Source organism: Centrocercus urophasianus, unplaced genomic scaffold (genome assembly GCF_019232065.1).
Source record: "Centrocercus urophasianus isolate 14NV4802_14NV808 unplaced genomic scaffold, USGS_Curo_1.0 seq_13, whole genome shotgun sequence".
NCBI classification, from domain to species: domain Eukaryota; kingdom Metazoa; phylum Chordata; class Aves; order Galliformes; family Phasianidae; genus Centrocercus; species Centrocercus urophasianus.
This window is the reverse complement of record NW_024884475.1, coordinates 21,443,080-21,457,301: the sequence shown is the minus strand read 5'-3', so window position 1 is coordinate 21,457,301 and position 14,222 is coordinate 21,443,080. Positions and strand designations below refer to the sequence as shown.

Here is a 14,222-nt window from a genome sequence, read left to right as displayed (position 1 = left end):
CAGAACACAGGCTGACCTCCTCACACATTTTGCATTTTCAAAGTTTCTAGAAATGCATTCTATAGGTATACCCCTAATTTAGATTAAAACTAAAAGTTTTGTTCCTAAAGCAATTAGCAACTTTGAATATTTGCCTTTTTCCCCAGATGTGTTTTTTCATTGCAGATCACAGGTCCAGTCTGCTTCTCCACAACAGCAGCAAAGCAACCAATTCCTATTATATTGCCACAACTGATTTTTGTCTCTTTATCAGGAAATCTTTTCCCTTGGTTTAGCTCACTTGTAACTGAGCACCTGGAAAAACTCATGCTAAAAAAATTAAAAATAAAGCATACATATTTCAGTATAGGCTTTGGTGGAAAATTTATTCACACTCAATAGCACTAGTACAGTTTGCCACCAGAGAATTAGGGGACAGTGGCAGAGAAAAAAACCTTTCTCCCTATGTAATGGATGCAGAGTGTTGCCCAGGAGCAATTCTGACAGCAGTGGACTGCATGGTCCTCTCTGCTAGCAAGCCAGATCAGTGCAGCACCCAGGCCCTGACTCTCCCTCTCACCCCTGGCTGTGGCCATCTCTCTGACCAGGGCAACACCACCTGACACCTCAGAGCTTCTGAGCAAGCTAAAGAATCTAAAAGAGAACTGTTTCCAGGAGAGAGCACAGGAATAATTCGCAGATATGCTGTTCCAGTACCCCAATGTCATTCATTGTCTCAGGTGATCAGATTTTACTCAAGGTAGCATTTTCTTCAGCTCTAAACAGGGATTGAAAACAAAAAACAAAATTAAAAAACAAACAAACAAAAAAAAAAAAACAAAAAAAACAGATATTACAAAACTAAATTGATCAGTTCTTTAATTACTTCTGGACAGCCAGACTCCTCCAGCACCTTAAAGCTTCAGCTCCGGCCATACCTACTGTGCTTGTTTGCCCAGTGCATCATGCAAGTGCTGCATCCCTTCTGTGATCTGCAGCATTGTGTTTGCAGCTAACCAACCTCCTGTCTGCCTGAAATTCACGCTCCCATTCAATTCAATCTCCATCAGCTTTGACTCCTATCCTGTTTATCGTGGGGAATGAACACCAATCTGTTTGCCGTCTAGTAGCCTCAACTCTCCAAGATTACTCCCAGTCGTGGGAGTTGTCCCAGAACACCTCTTCTGTTGTGAGTGCATTAGCCAGCACCTCTTTGAAATGCAGGCTCCAGGTGATTGACTTCCAAGTAAGTGGAGCTGAATGGGTTTAGGCAGATTAACATTCTAGCAGTGAGTGGCAGTCATTCCAGAGAGCTAAATCAAATTCTCAAGTGCTCATTAGCAACAGAAGGGGAAAAAAATTAGTTTGAGAACATATAAAAGAATCAACACATAGTGAACAGATTTGGAAAAGTCTATTTTCTTCCTTAGACTTTTTCATTGATAGGCATCTCCTTAAAACATCAGATCACGTGGCACTGCTGCCTGGCATTTTTTTATAACGTGGAGCATGAAGATGCAGCTGAACCAGGTTCACTCCAAGTTCAGAATCAGCCTGGTAAGGTTTGCGTGGCACATCACACATTAGCAATGCTGTATTTCAGCAGCAAGGTGAAAACTGCTGCAGCTCCCATTTGCTGTCTAGTGTTAAAAGAAGTATTAAGCATCCCTGAGTAATAAAATAAAAGCCTGCTGTGATGATTTCACTCGGGTCATCCAGGGCACTGCATGTGCTCATAATAATTTGTCTGTTTGGAGTGTCCTAATAGAACATAATTGAAAAATTGTTGTGTGGAGGAGGGAAAGAGGATGTTCACCACTTAGCAATTCAGACTCAAAATACTGCTCTGGCTCAGGGCATGCAGGGACAACGGTTTCATTGCAGGTCTGTAAAGGTGTGGCAGTGGTAGACATTTCCCAACAGCATGCTGGCAGTGCTGAGCAGTACTGAGTAGCACTGTGTCTGCTTGCTGGCACCCATGGCCGCCTGGTGACATGCAGCCTCCTGCCAGTGCTGGCCTCAACTTCTGGTGACCCATGACATAAGCATGAGTTCTGGGCCTGAGTCTTACAGTGAGTGAAGTCGTTTACATTAATTAAAAGTATATAGCATTTTTTCTTAATGCTTGTTTTCTTACAGTTCTAGGAAACATGCAGATTTTTTCAGTTTGGGTAGCCACACTGCAAAAGTTCACCTGTTCTCACTAAAAACATTATAAAAGACATAATCAGGAAAGATCTGAGATGATTTGCTATTCATGCTATCAAAGAGAAATCACCTCTAAGTGTTAAGGTGTTCCATGCCCAGCACGGCACTGGAGACATCCCCGTTTGCCTTTCCCACCTCAGGCTCAGCAGAGGGAAATCCTGCCCCCATGCCCTGCCCTCCCTTGCTGCTCAGTGCACTCCCAGAAGTATTTCCTCAGCCCACTGCATGTAGACATAATGAGTCCAAAACATTCTGTTGAGCAGCTGCTGGGCAATGTCCTGTGTCTCTGCTGACCTGGAAGGGAAGAAGGAAACAACTGAGCCATGTAGACAGTCTGTATCCTTCTGTTATGGGCTGTGGGGTCTCTTCCTTGGAGATCTTCAGAAGCTGCCTAAGCACCTGCTCTGATGTCCCTGCTGGAGCTACAGCTGGGCCAGAAGGACTCTGCCAGCCTCAGCTGTGCTGTGCTACTATGAAAACTGCCTAAGTGTCAGATTTAAACCAGGAACTCGAGGCAGATTCCTGCTCGCAGCTTTGCTGGGCCTCTGAGGCTGCATCTCCTCCTTCCCTGTGTTCCCACTCCCCATACCAGTGCTTGGCACCAGCAGAGCTCTGCCTCTGCACGGGGAGCATTCCTAAGGGAAGTGCCAGGGTGCTGGTAATGGAGTCAGTGCGAGACCTGGAGCTTGCTTGTTTCCTGACCAGCATCAACATTTTCACATGTTTTTTGAAAGCTTCTTTGGCTTATTAAAAAAAACAGTGGAGAGAGTAACTTGTCAGGAAATACTTTTGCTGACTTGATGTGAGGAAAATACTGTTTTTATCCAAAACAGCAGAAGAAGCTGAGTAAGCCACTTCACCTTCCTTCCTTTCCTGTTCTCCCTCACTCGAACTTCTGTCTCTGTAAAGGACATTTCTTCAACCCCTTGACATCTTTTCTAGCACCACCCACTTTGTCCTTTACAGCTTCTAGAACCATTCAGAACCTGATAGCAGCCTTTCAATATCTGAAGGGGAGCTGCAGGGAAGGAGGAGATGGACTCTTTAGCATTGTCTGTTGTGGCAGGACAAGGGGAAATGGTTTCAGACGAGAAGAGGGGAGATTTAGATTGGATATAAGTAAAAAGGTTTTTTACAGTAAGGGTAGTGAGGTGCTTGCACATGTTGTTCAGAAAGATGGTGGATGACCTATCCTTGGAGACACCCAAGATGAGGCTAGATGGGGCTCTGAGCAATCTGATCTAGCTGTAGGTATCCTTGTTCATTGCAGATGAGTAGGACTAGATGAACTATGAACTTTAAGGGTCTCTTCCAACTGAAACAATACTACAGTTCTATGAAAACAGCAGATACCTCTTGAATTGCCTGCCTTCAGCCACCAGAGAGGAGCCCAGATCCACTTGTGCACAAACCATCACTACCAACACCGATGAGTACAGGTCCCCAGGAGCTCCTGCTGCCACCACCCAGGCACAGCCCAGCCTCCCTCTGGGACCCATCATGCACACATGGCCATTACAAAGTTTCTGCAGTGCTCCAAAATCAGAAGTCAAACTCATCGAAATCAAATCTTTCTTCCTGAGGCTCTGAATCACTCAGAAGCCTGAAAGTCTTGATAGCTTTAAAGCAGCAGTTTTGTGGACCTAAGCCTATGCAGGAAAGAGCTGCATACTGGAAAACTCTTGAAGGAATTTGAGTGTTTTCTGCTAAGAAGCACCATGCATTGTCCTCGTGATCACTATTAAAAACCACAATCCTAATTTAAAAAAAAAAAAAAAGACAAGAAGCACCTTTGTACTCGCGGTCCTGTTATTTTACCAGTGTAGATGTATATTTCTTTCCTGCCTCCTTTGTATTTTTAACTCCTCTAAGCCAACAAAGGTAAGAAATGGTGAAATGGATCCATTTCTTTATGATATCGTCCATGAGCAGGAGCTTCATAAATCCTAATTACATTCACCTGCACAGACCACTCTGAAAGCTCTGTGAGCTCAAGGTGCTCCCCTGGGTCATTATTAGCAGTGGTGGTGAGCAGGCAAGTATCTGTCACAAACAGTGTGTAAATCACTCGTGTTCCTTTTAGGTTGGGGGATGCACAGGGTAACGTCTCAAAGCCTCTTCCAATGAGCGTGTGATAACAGGAAAAAGAAGTTTGTGTTCCCAGCAGCCCACCATTTGCAGGACTGTAAACAGCAGCAAGGGAATCGCAGCAAGACATAAGCCTCTTCTTACTTACAAGCAGAGTTCACTGACAGGTGTGTAAAATTGCAATAGCCCCCAAAAACACTTTGCTTCACATACAATTTTCAAGAATATCTGGTAATTTTCTTCCGAAGTATTACTACATCTTACGTTTGTGGTATTTTTTTCTAACAGCGTGCTTCCTGTTGAAGATGATGCTTTTTGTGATAGCTGTAATGTACAAGACTGGAACTGGAGCTTGGGTGGCAGCAGCTGTGCCACATCCCTAGGTTTAATGCTGCTTGTCAGAATTCAGCACAGGTGATGGTTCCTATGTGGCAGCTGTTTCTCAAGAGCAGGCAACAATTTCCCTGCTTCTCCTGGCAGTGCCAGGGACTACTGAAGTTGAGTTAGGTGTCTTCACCTGAACTACATTTGGCAGTGCTCATGCGATTCTCTTTGTTGCCTAAACTCCAATTTGCACTGAAGGTGTAGCAACAGCTGTGAGGGAATAGGCACCTCTAAGAGTCCTCTAGGTTATTGTGTTTTGTCTGCCTGTAACCTTTTCACAGCAGCTCTTGTTGTCTGTACTTGCTTTGGTGCAGTATCTGTGACTGCTTTCTCTGCAAAGGGTTTGTGATTTCCATCACCTACAAGTTAAACTGATGAATTCTGAAATAAACTGGGGCTGAATGGATTCTACCAGGGGGGAAATAACAAAAGAAAATAAAGAAGTGAAAGACGGTAGAGATTTCAGAAATAGAAGAAAAATGAATTAAAGGACAATACTGTGCTGAAGAAAAACTAAAAAACATTAAAAAGCACCTTGGCTATTGTGACAGCAAGTGCTGCTGGTAATCCCATCATACCAGCACTGGCTTGGGGGGAGAAACGTCTGCTTCTGGGTGTACTATACTTTTCTCAATCTATTTTGCTTGCAACAGTTCTGTCCACAATGCCAGTAGATGTTTTGTCTTTGTCAAGGTTATTATTAACAAACCACAAATTACTAAGCTAATAGTATTAAAAAAACAATTAAGGTCTATAAAATTCATATAAACTCTCTGTTTTTGTAGGAACAGTTTGGCAAGAATGGTGGAATCCATTACTCTCATGGCGTGCTTCCAAGCAGCGTAAGTCATCAGGCCTTTGGCAACTTCTGAACAGAGCTGGAAGGGAATCTGGGAAGCAGGTCAGTGCAAGACAGTAAGAGCTAGCTTCAGGGTTTTTGTTTTTTTGTTTTTTGGTTTTTTTTTTGTTTTTGTTTTTTGTTATAGATGAAGGAGATATTTGATTTTAAAGCACTTTGATTAGTATTAGGTCTGCTGTAGCTGAGCTGAAGCAATTCCTTCTGATCTAGATTTCATTTTGGTCAACTTGAAGAAGACATAGAAATGCTAATCCAGCAAACGAACACAGACAGTTAGCACCAGCTTATTTTTGAACTGCCAGATTAAATGTAACCCCCTCATCCTCTTCTCCATGTCTCTTCCTTACGTGTGTCAATGATGTACCTCTACTACTGCCAGGACCAAGAGAATAATGTAAGAAACAATGTTTCTGCCAGTGCAGAACCACATTTGTTGGTAAGAAGCTGTTTTGGAGCACGCAGATGTATTTGTTCTTCTCTTACTAAGACTAGTTTCTCTTCTAGTGAATCCCATTAATCATCCTGATTAATATTTCATCAGGATTCCTGATAGGAAAACCTACATGGTTATCACCATCAGTAATGTAGCTTCTCTCGCTGTAGAACGGGACGGATTTGGTTGTGGATCTGGATATTGTTGTGCAAAGTGCCACAAAATGTGGATCACACCCCACTTTTCTCCCCACAGAACTTACCTTCTGAATAGAAAATGCCCTTTGCATTGTCAGTCTTCCTCAGAACAGAATATGTCTGGACTGGAAGCTTTATACAACAATAATTACCTTTTTGTTATTACTTATATTTATATAAAAGTCAAACCAAGAGTGTCTCTGACCCAGTTTGTGACTGCATCACAAACTCTTCCAATTACTATGTATAGAATGAATCACAGAATCATAGAATGGCTTGGGTTGAAAGGGACCCAAAGGATCATCAGGTTCTAACTCTGGTACCGCAGGCAGGGTCAGCAACCCCCAGATTTGGTACTAGACTAGGTTACCCAGGGCCCCATCCAGCCTGGCCTTGAACACCTCCAGGGACAGGGCATCCAAAGCCTCTCGGACCAGTCTGTTCCAGCATCTCACTACTCTCTCTGTGAAGAACTTCCCCCTGACATCCAATCTAAACCTTCCATCCTTGAGCTTAAGAGGGCTCAAGAGAGCTATGTATGTGTCAAAAGTCAACAAAAGTCCAAGTCATACCATTATTTTGAACTTGTTCTTTTTCTGCATGAATTGATACGTGCAATCCTCATCGTTGCTTTAAGGTTTATGTCTTGAAGAACAGTGAATTGCAACAAGGTCTAAAATAATATATGAGTATTAGTGGGCTGTGGTTTTTATTTATGTATCTATAGCTTTCAGTTTTCAGGTTGGCCTGGGGGAATTTTGCTTTTATACCGTACCTTTTAGTACCTTTTCAGCTAGGGAAGATTCAGTTCCACTTTAGAACAGACTTGTCTGAACCCTCAGATTAAGCCGAAAAGGTGCTGGGAAATAATGAAAAAAAGGGAAAAGATAAAAGGTACAGATGTTCATCATGGAGGTACCAAATGATTCAAAATCAGCTGTGAACTGTTTCTTTATAATTTTCAGTGGGCAGAAGGAAGCGAATCAGACTGGGACTTCAGGGCTCCTTGGAGTGCTCCTGCCAGAGCTGCTCCTGTTCCTGGCCTGCATGAGGCTGACAGGAAGGCAGAGTGTTCTTAACAGTGCTACACCTGATTGAGACAGCTTGCTCAGTTCCACTGTGTCTTGTGGTACACATTGTTCTTCAGCATCATGTAAATTATTTTTGTTGTTGTTTCTTTTTTTGGGGAAAAAGAAAAAAGAGCAGAGAAACTTGTGAGCTTGAAAATTTCCCCGTCACCCAGCCTTCTGTGCAGGCTCAGCAGCAAGGTGTGTGGGTATTCTGCCATGCTGAGCACCCTGTCCATTCCTCTTGCTGGTTCATGACCTTCCTGGCACTTGGCTCCATCCTTCTCCTCCCTACATGCATTGCCAGGGTGTGATTTCTGTGCTTTCTTTGCAGCTGGCTCAGCCTCAGCCCTTGGGATTTTCTCACCAGTGCAGCTTCTCAAAGCCTGGAAAGACGGACTCATAGAATCACAACATTGGAAAGGACCTAGAAGAACATAGAATCATAGAATCATAGAATCACCAAGGTTGGAAAAGACCTAAAAGATCACCCAGTCCAACCGTTCACCTATTCCCAATAGCTCCTACTAAACCATGTCCCTCAACACAACATCCAGTCTTTCCTTGAACACCCCCAGGCTCGGTGACTCCACCACCTCCCTGGGCAGTCCATTCCAGTGCCTGACCACCCTTTCTGAAAAGTAATACTTCCTCATGTCCAGCCTGAATCTCCCCTGCTGTAGCTTGAAACCATTCCCCCTGGTCCTATCACTAACGACATGAGAGAAGAGGCCGACCCCCAGCTCACTACAACCTCCCTTCAGGAAGTCATAGAGAGCAATGAGGTCTCCCCTGAGCCTTCTCTTCTTCATGCTTCAAACATGAGTAATGTTTGATCAAAGGTGGTCAAGGCCCTGATCCCCTTCTTTGTTTTTTTGTGTTTTGTTTTGTTTTTTTTTTTTTCAATCATCTCAACACCTCATGTGGATATTTTAAGGAACTGCTTTGAAAATGTGTTACATCTCATGGATGGTGGTGTGCAACAGCAGCCATGCTTTCTTGAAGGCAGTTATCAGAGAGGTTTAGGCTTTTCTGTGATGGCTGGCAATTGAAACAAGGGCAGGTTCCAAATCTGAGCATCATCATAGAGCTGTGTTGAAAACCAAGACAAATTGTTTAGCCTGAAGGAGGCTCAGGGGAGACGTTATTGGTCTCTACAACTGCCTGAGAGAAGGTTGTGGCAACAGGGGGTTGATCTCTTCTCCCAGGTAACTAGTGGTAGGAGGAGAAGTAATGGCTTAAGATTGCACCAGGGAAGTTCATGTTGGATTTTAGGAAACATTTCTTCTCAAAAGAGTGGTGATGCATTGTAACAGGCTGCCCAGAGAGATGGTGGAGTCACTGTTCCTGGAAGTGTTCGAGAAATTTGTAGATGTGGCGCTGGGGGACATGATTAGTGGACACGGTGTGGATGGGTTGATAGCTGACTTGATGATTTTAGTAGTTTTTCCAATCCTAATGATTCTACGATTCCATGAAATGCAAAAATAATAACAATTTCCTGCTGAAATTCATCTTTGGGCCCTCTTTGTTCACCTAAACACTATGTGGTTGGAAGACTGAAGATGGCCAGGGGCTCAGAAGCTGTGAGATGGCATGCAGGACAGCAGGCAGTCCATGGCATGCAGGCAAAGACAGCACTGTCCCTGGGAAGCCATGCAGGGAGAGAGTCCTACTTGCAGCAACTACAGAGCCTCCCTCCAATGTACTGTGATCGCTTGCTGCAAACAGAGAAACTGTTCCAAGATCTCCCGTGTCCAAGAAATCATGTGGTTTTATATTCTTGCAGGTAATCGGAATAGCAATAAATGTTCCTGGCTCTATTAGAAGTGATGATTCAAAAAGGACAACAAAAACAAACAAGCAACAAAAACCTAATCAGTCTAACAAAAAACCCTTTAACATTAAGAGTAGGGCAGGAACATCGTGTATCTGGGTGACCTTCCTGTTTCAGAGGCAGTTTTCCCCTGTACAGCCCTGCTGCCTGCATGCACACTGGCTTTTTGTACATCACATGTTACTGCTGGAGCAATTCTGTCTATCCAAAGTGCAGGGGGTTCAGCTCTCATTATTTTTGAGTCACTGAGCTACTTGCCTGCGCATTTTCTGCTAACCACCCACAACTATTATGGGATGTGTGCAAACCCCCCTGCCTCCACAGGCACAGACCTTCCTCCTCCTTCTCTGACCTCTGCACAAGCTCACACCCACTGAGTGCACAAGTGTGTACATGTGTATGGCAATACCTGCTGCTTCTTGGGGCCTCATTAGAGAGACAAATTGTGAAATTAGGCAGCTCCTTTTGTTTTCCTTTCCCTCGTTGCAGGGATTAACAAATGGCTGAATTCTTGGCTTGATTTCTTTTGTGTTCTTAGAGCTTGCTTCAGTATGTAACGATAATTTCCTGCTGAAATGCTTCTGCTGCACTTTGCCTGTTTCACTTCCCTCCAAAAAGATGTGACTGTGGAGCACATGGCACTCAGGACGCCTCTCAGCCAGGGTTAAACCAAAACCATATCACAGTGTGTGATTTTACCCAGCTTCCAATTTCACCAGCTGCAGCTTCCAGTTTTGAGCTAGAGAAAGATTTATTTGTTGTGAATGCTATGCCCAGGTTTTAGCCCATGAATTCATGGCTTTCCACAAGGCAGAAGACATCTCCAAGACCCCACATGCAAACTATCCACCCTTTTCATCAGAGAGATTAAGAGAGAGGAACAATGTAATGTTCAGAAACTTTTATCTAATCATTTTCAGGTTCTCACTGGATTATAAAAATCAGGAAACTTTTCCACGTATGTGAGAGATTTCAGCACATTAACACCAGAAAGGACAGTGCTATTATGCCTGTGCTGGAGGAGGTGTGTTAAAGCACAGAGCTGCCTTCCTCCAGAGCCATACTAAAAGCGAGAGGGATGAGGAGCAGCCGCTCGCTGCATTTCCCAGCAGCTCTAAGGTTAGAGGTGCAGCCTGGGTTATCTCAGGGCATGTTTATGTGGAGCAGAGGTGTACCATGCACAGGGCCTGAGCTGAAATGCCCCAGTGTGCCTCCCCAACTGCCAAGGCCACCAGGAGTAGCTAGTGGCCAAACGCAGCAGGAACACAGACCAGGTGTCCCCACTCTCCTGGGCACAAAAGACAAGATAGAGCCTCTCCTATGGAAACGTGTCATTGCTGTGACATCCCTGGTGCTGCAGCTTGCTTGGCGAAGCATTTAAGAACAAGTCAGCAGTAGGTTTCTTACTTTTAGCTTGGGAACTGTATGAGGTATTGGGGTGCTAACTGTAGAAAAGTGAGTATCTTTGTGATCTGTGTTGGGACTGCCAGAGTTGTGGCAAAGCAGAGTGCTGAGATGGGCAAAAGGTGAGAAGGGCTGGGACACGGAGGGCTTAACTGAGAGTTTGAGTGTGGGAAGTGTGCAGATAGAAGGGGTTGTTGGGAGGGGAGGGGAGGTCAAACTTCCAAGCAGAAGAGAAAGACACACAGACTGGGAAATCACATCAGCTATCATCCCTGTCATTCAGATTATCAGGAAAAATTCAAGCTACTCTGAAATTTCTACACCTAACGAGATGAGGTGTCTTTTATTTTGGAAATAATGGTATTTCATCAGCTGCTTTCAGGAATGCTATCCTCCAACCTTTAGCTTACACTAGGAAAAAAGTCAAACTCTCTAACATTTAAATATGGAGTTAATTGCAGCATGTCTTTGCTTCCCAAATTCATGCACAAATGTCTAATCGTGTACTGGGAAATGTTCTGCAGAAGAAAGTTTAAACAAAGACTTAGAGTTGAAATAGAAATTTTTTTAACTGTTTCTTTTTTAACAGAAGTAAAAATATTCCTTAACTCTCCAATCAGTTTTCTGTTATTAAGAAACATTTCACTCCTGAGTACCACATTTCTCACTTGTGATTTTCATAGTTTCCCACTTATTAAAAAATTAAGAGAGGGGGAGGTTTCATAATCTGCTGAATGAAATGCAGCCACCAAACCTTCAACATGTGGTTTCTTGCTGAAATAAAGTCAGCTCTTGGCAGTAATGATAAACTGTAAAACAGATATTGCACAACTGGCACCATAATAAGCCATGTTCAGAAGGAAATGTTACCAACCAGGAGAACTCCCCCAAAATGCCCAGATCTATAGCCAGAAATTTTGTATTGCCATTTTAAGACCAGTTTTGGAGGACACCTTCCTTGATCAGAATCTGATGCCTTTAAAGATCAGTGCTAGTGGCCTAATGATGCTGCACTTAGCTGAATTCTCTTTGCTATGGACTCATTAAATTCTTTTATTTTGGTTTGAAACCCTACCATGGCTTGGCAGAGAAACAGGAAATCTCTGTTGGGTGCTCTGGGGCTGTGACAGCTCTTCTGTTTTAACCCACAGACTGGGGGTGCTGCAGAAAACTGCAGCTATTCCCGTCCCATGTGAAGAGCTCACAGCCCACTAGAACATCATGTCAGCCAAGAGGTTGGGACTCACAGAGAGAGAAAAAATATTCTGATATGAAAAAAAATGGCTCAGTGGATTAATTAGATCTTTAGATTAAACGTAAACTTAGATCAGACCTAAAACACAGTGGTGACAAGCTCTACAACTCATCATAAATTTTCAGGAATGCTTTCATCCCACCTCATCCTCTGATAGGTCCAGCACCTGATGGTAAAGAGAAGTTGGATACACGGAGGGAGAATATAATACAAAGAAAAGTTCTTTACAGTAAGGATGGTGAGGCACTGGCACAGGTTACCCAGAGAGGTGGTGTCTCCCCATCCCTGGAGATACTCAAGACCAGGCTGGATGGAACTCCAAGCAACCTAATCTAGATGTGAATGTCCCTGTTCATTGCAGAGGAGTTGGATCAGAAGACCTTTAATGGTCCCTTCCAACTCAATTCTATGATGGTTCTGTGATGATTCTAAGAGACTTTCCTGAATCACTGCTGTCATCTGGATGGGTGTTGCACACAGAAAGGAAAGTGGGCTTCAAGAATCGTCTGGCAACTCTTGCCTTTTATTTTAACTGGGATCTGTAAACCCAAGAGTGATATGAAATACACCACTTATTGCCACCAGCATTGTGTCTAGTGTGGCACTACTGCTCTAGCCTGGATGCCCATTAAACAGCTGTGGGCAGATGCATCATGGACATCCCTACACCTGCCCAGGTATGAGGCAGGTGTGGTGCCTTGCAGTCTCATGTGGGCCTATGGTAAGTGTCTGTCACATTGAAAGAGTGGGTGCTACCTGTATTTTGATTGTCAGGTGAACTATTGCCTGGCATTTGCTCTGGTTGAATCCCTATGCTGTAACTCCTTTACCTGCAGCTGAACTACTACTACTAGGGAAAATGACAAACTCTTCTTTATCTTTGGTAACTCCAAAGCAAACCCAACCCGAAGCCTCCACCAGAAACAAAGGCATGAACTCACCTTCATAGAGGGAATTGAATTCTCCCCAGCCTGCCCAGCAGTGGAAGGATGACCTGAGTAGGATGGCTGGCACAGCCAGTACTACAAGGGGAAGTTATTGTTTTCCAGCACTGTGGCTAGAACTACTCTTGCTTTTTTTTGGACAGAAATACATCAGTCAAAGAGCTGAACTTTCACAGTGTGCCTTACAGAAGCTGGCTCTGTACTGGTGCAGACACACCTCTTGGTAATAGAGCTGCTTCCTGGATGGTACATTCATATTTCTTCCCAATTTCTATATCATGTTTTGTATTTCAATGAAGAATCTAATTTAAAAGAAACAATTTGCACATGTAGGCAGAAGGCTTTTTTTTTTTTTTTTTTTTCCAACAACTCCTGCTCCTCTGACAGAGCAAATAGAGCATAAGCTGTCCCTACATTGGATTTGTTCCTACAGTGGATTGCCTGGCCTTGCTGTTGGACAACTGGACCAGGTTTTTGAGGAAGATGATGCTAGAATACTTCAGAGATGTCACTACCACTGAGACAATCAATTTGCTTTTCTGGACTATTTTTCTTTAGAAAATGTAATTGCAGAATGTTCGCAGCTAATATTGAGTTCTCATCTCAAGAACCTGATGGCAATTTCCCCTGTGATTATTTGCACGCTGATACTGGTAAGTTCTGAAAGATTTTTTTATTCTTGCCCCATTTGCTAACACTGGAATTGCATCCCTTTATCAACTTTTGAATAAAGATAGTTGGAACTTTGCAATACTTGGCTCTTTGGCTTTGTTGTAGTGGTTTGATTCTTCAATTCCTGCCCAAAGCATAACTTTCCTAGGGAGTCAAGTGTGGCTGGCTTAGGTAAAGCCAATGGAAGTTTTCTCATCTAAAAAAAAAAAATAAAATGAAATTGCAGTTTAGAGGGACAAACTGCTTTCAAAAACTGCAGGTTATAGAATATTAATAAAGCAGTATACGTATTCTCAGCTCTGAGTATTTCTTTCAAAAAAAGGATTGAGAAGAGTTATTATAAAAATTAACAGGAATTGAGAAGAATTAATTTTTGTCACAGCTTTTATCCCCACTACTATGTAATTAAAGATGTGACTTACAGGACTGCTGTCCTTCTGCTTGCAGGGAGCTTTGTCTGCTCTCCTGGATAGCTGGAGAAGCGAGGTGCTGGAACAGGCTGCCAGAGATGTTGTGGATGCCCCATCCCTGGAGATGTTCAAGGCCAGGTTGGATGGGCCCTAGGCAGCCTGGTCTAGTATTAGATTTGGAGGTTGGTGGCCCTGACTGTGGCAGTGGGGTTGGAATTTGATGATCTTTGAGGTTCCTTCCAACCCAAGCTATTCTATGATTCTATGATCACATCCCTCTGCCTGGCCATAACTCAAAGAAGCTAATTTGGGGGGAAAACAACAGTTTCCAGTTCCAGTTGGTTTCATCACAAACTGAATTGGATCTCTGCTGGTTGGTTCCATCTACCATAAATAGGTCTCGTGCTCTGTCCATGCGTCAAAGCCCACAGCCAAGCACTGATAGCAAGGGGGTGGCCAAGGTTGTGGTCCCACTCCATTGTTTC

The 14,222-nt window shown here is 43.5% G+C and overlaps 1 long non-coding RNA gene across 1 annotated transcript; it reads left to right on the top strand.

The window, feature by feature from the left end:
• The first annotated feature begins 12,873 nt into the window (after nt 1-12,873).
• Nucleotides 12,874-13,858, top strand: LOC122157264. The gene is made up of 3 exons (XR_006167823.1): nt 12,874-13,125; nt 13,214-13,308; nt 13,775-13,858. It is a non-coding gene; the product is annotated as an uncharacterized LOC122157264 (long non-coding RNA).
• The last annotated feature ends 364 nt before the right edge of the window (nt 13,859-14,222 follow it).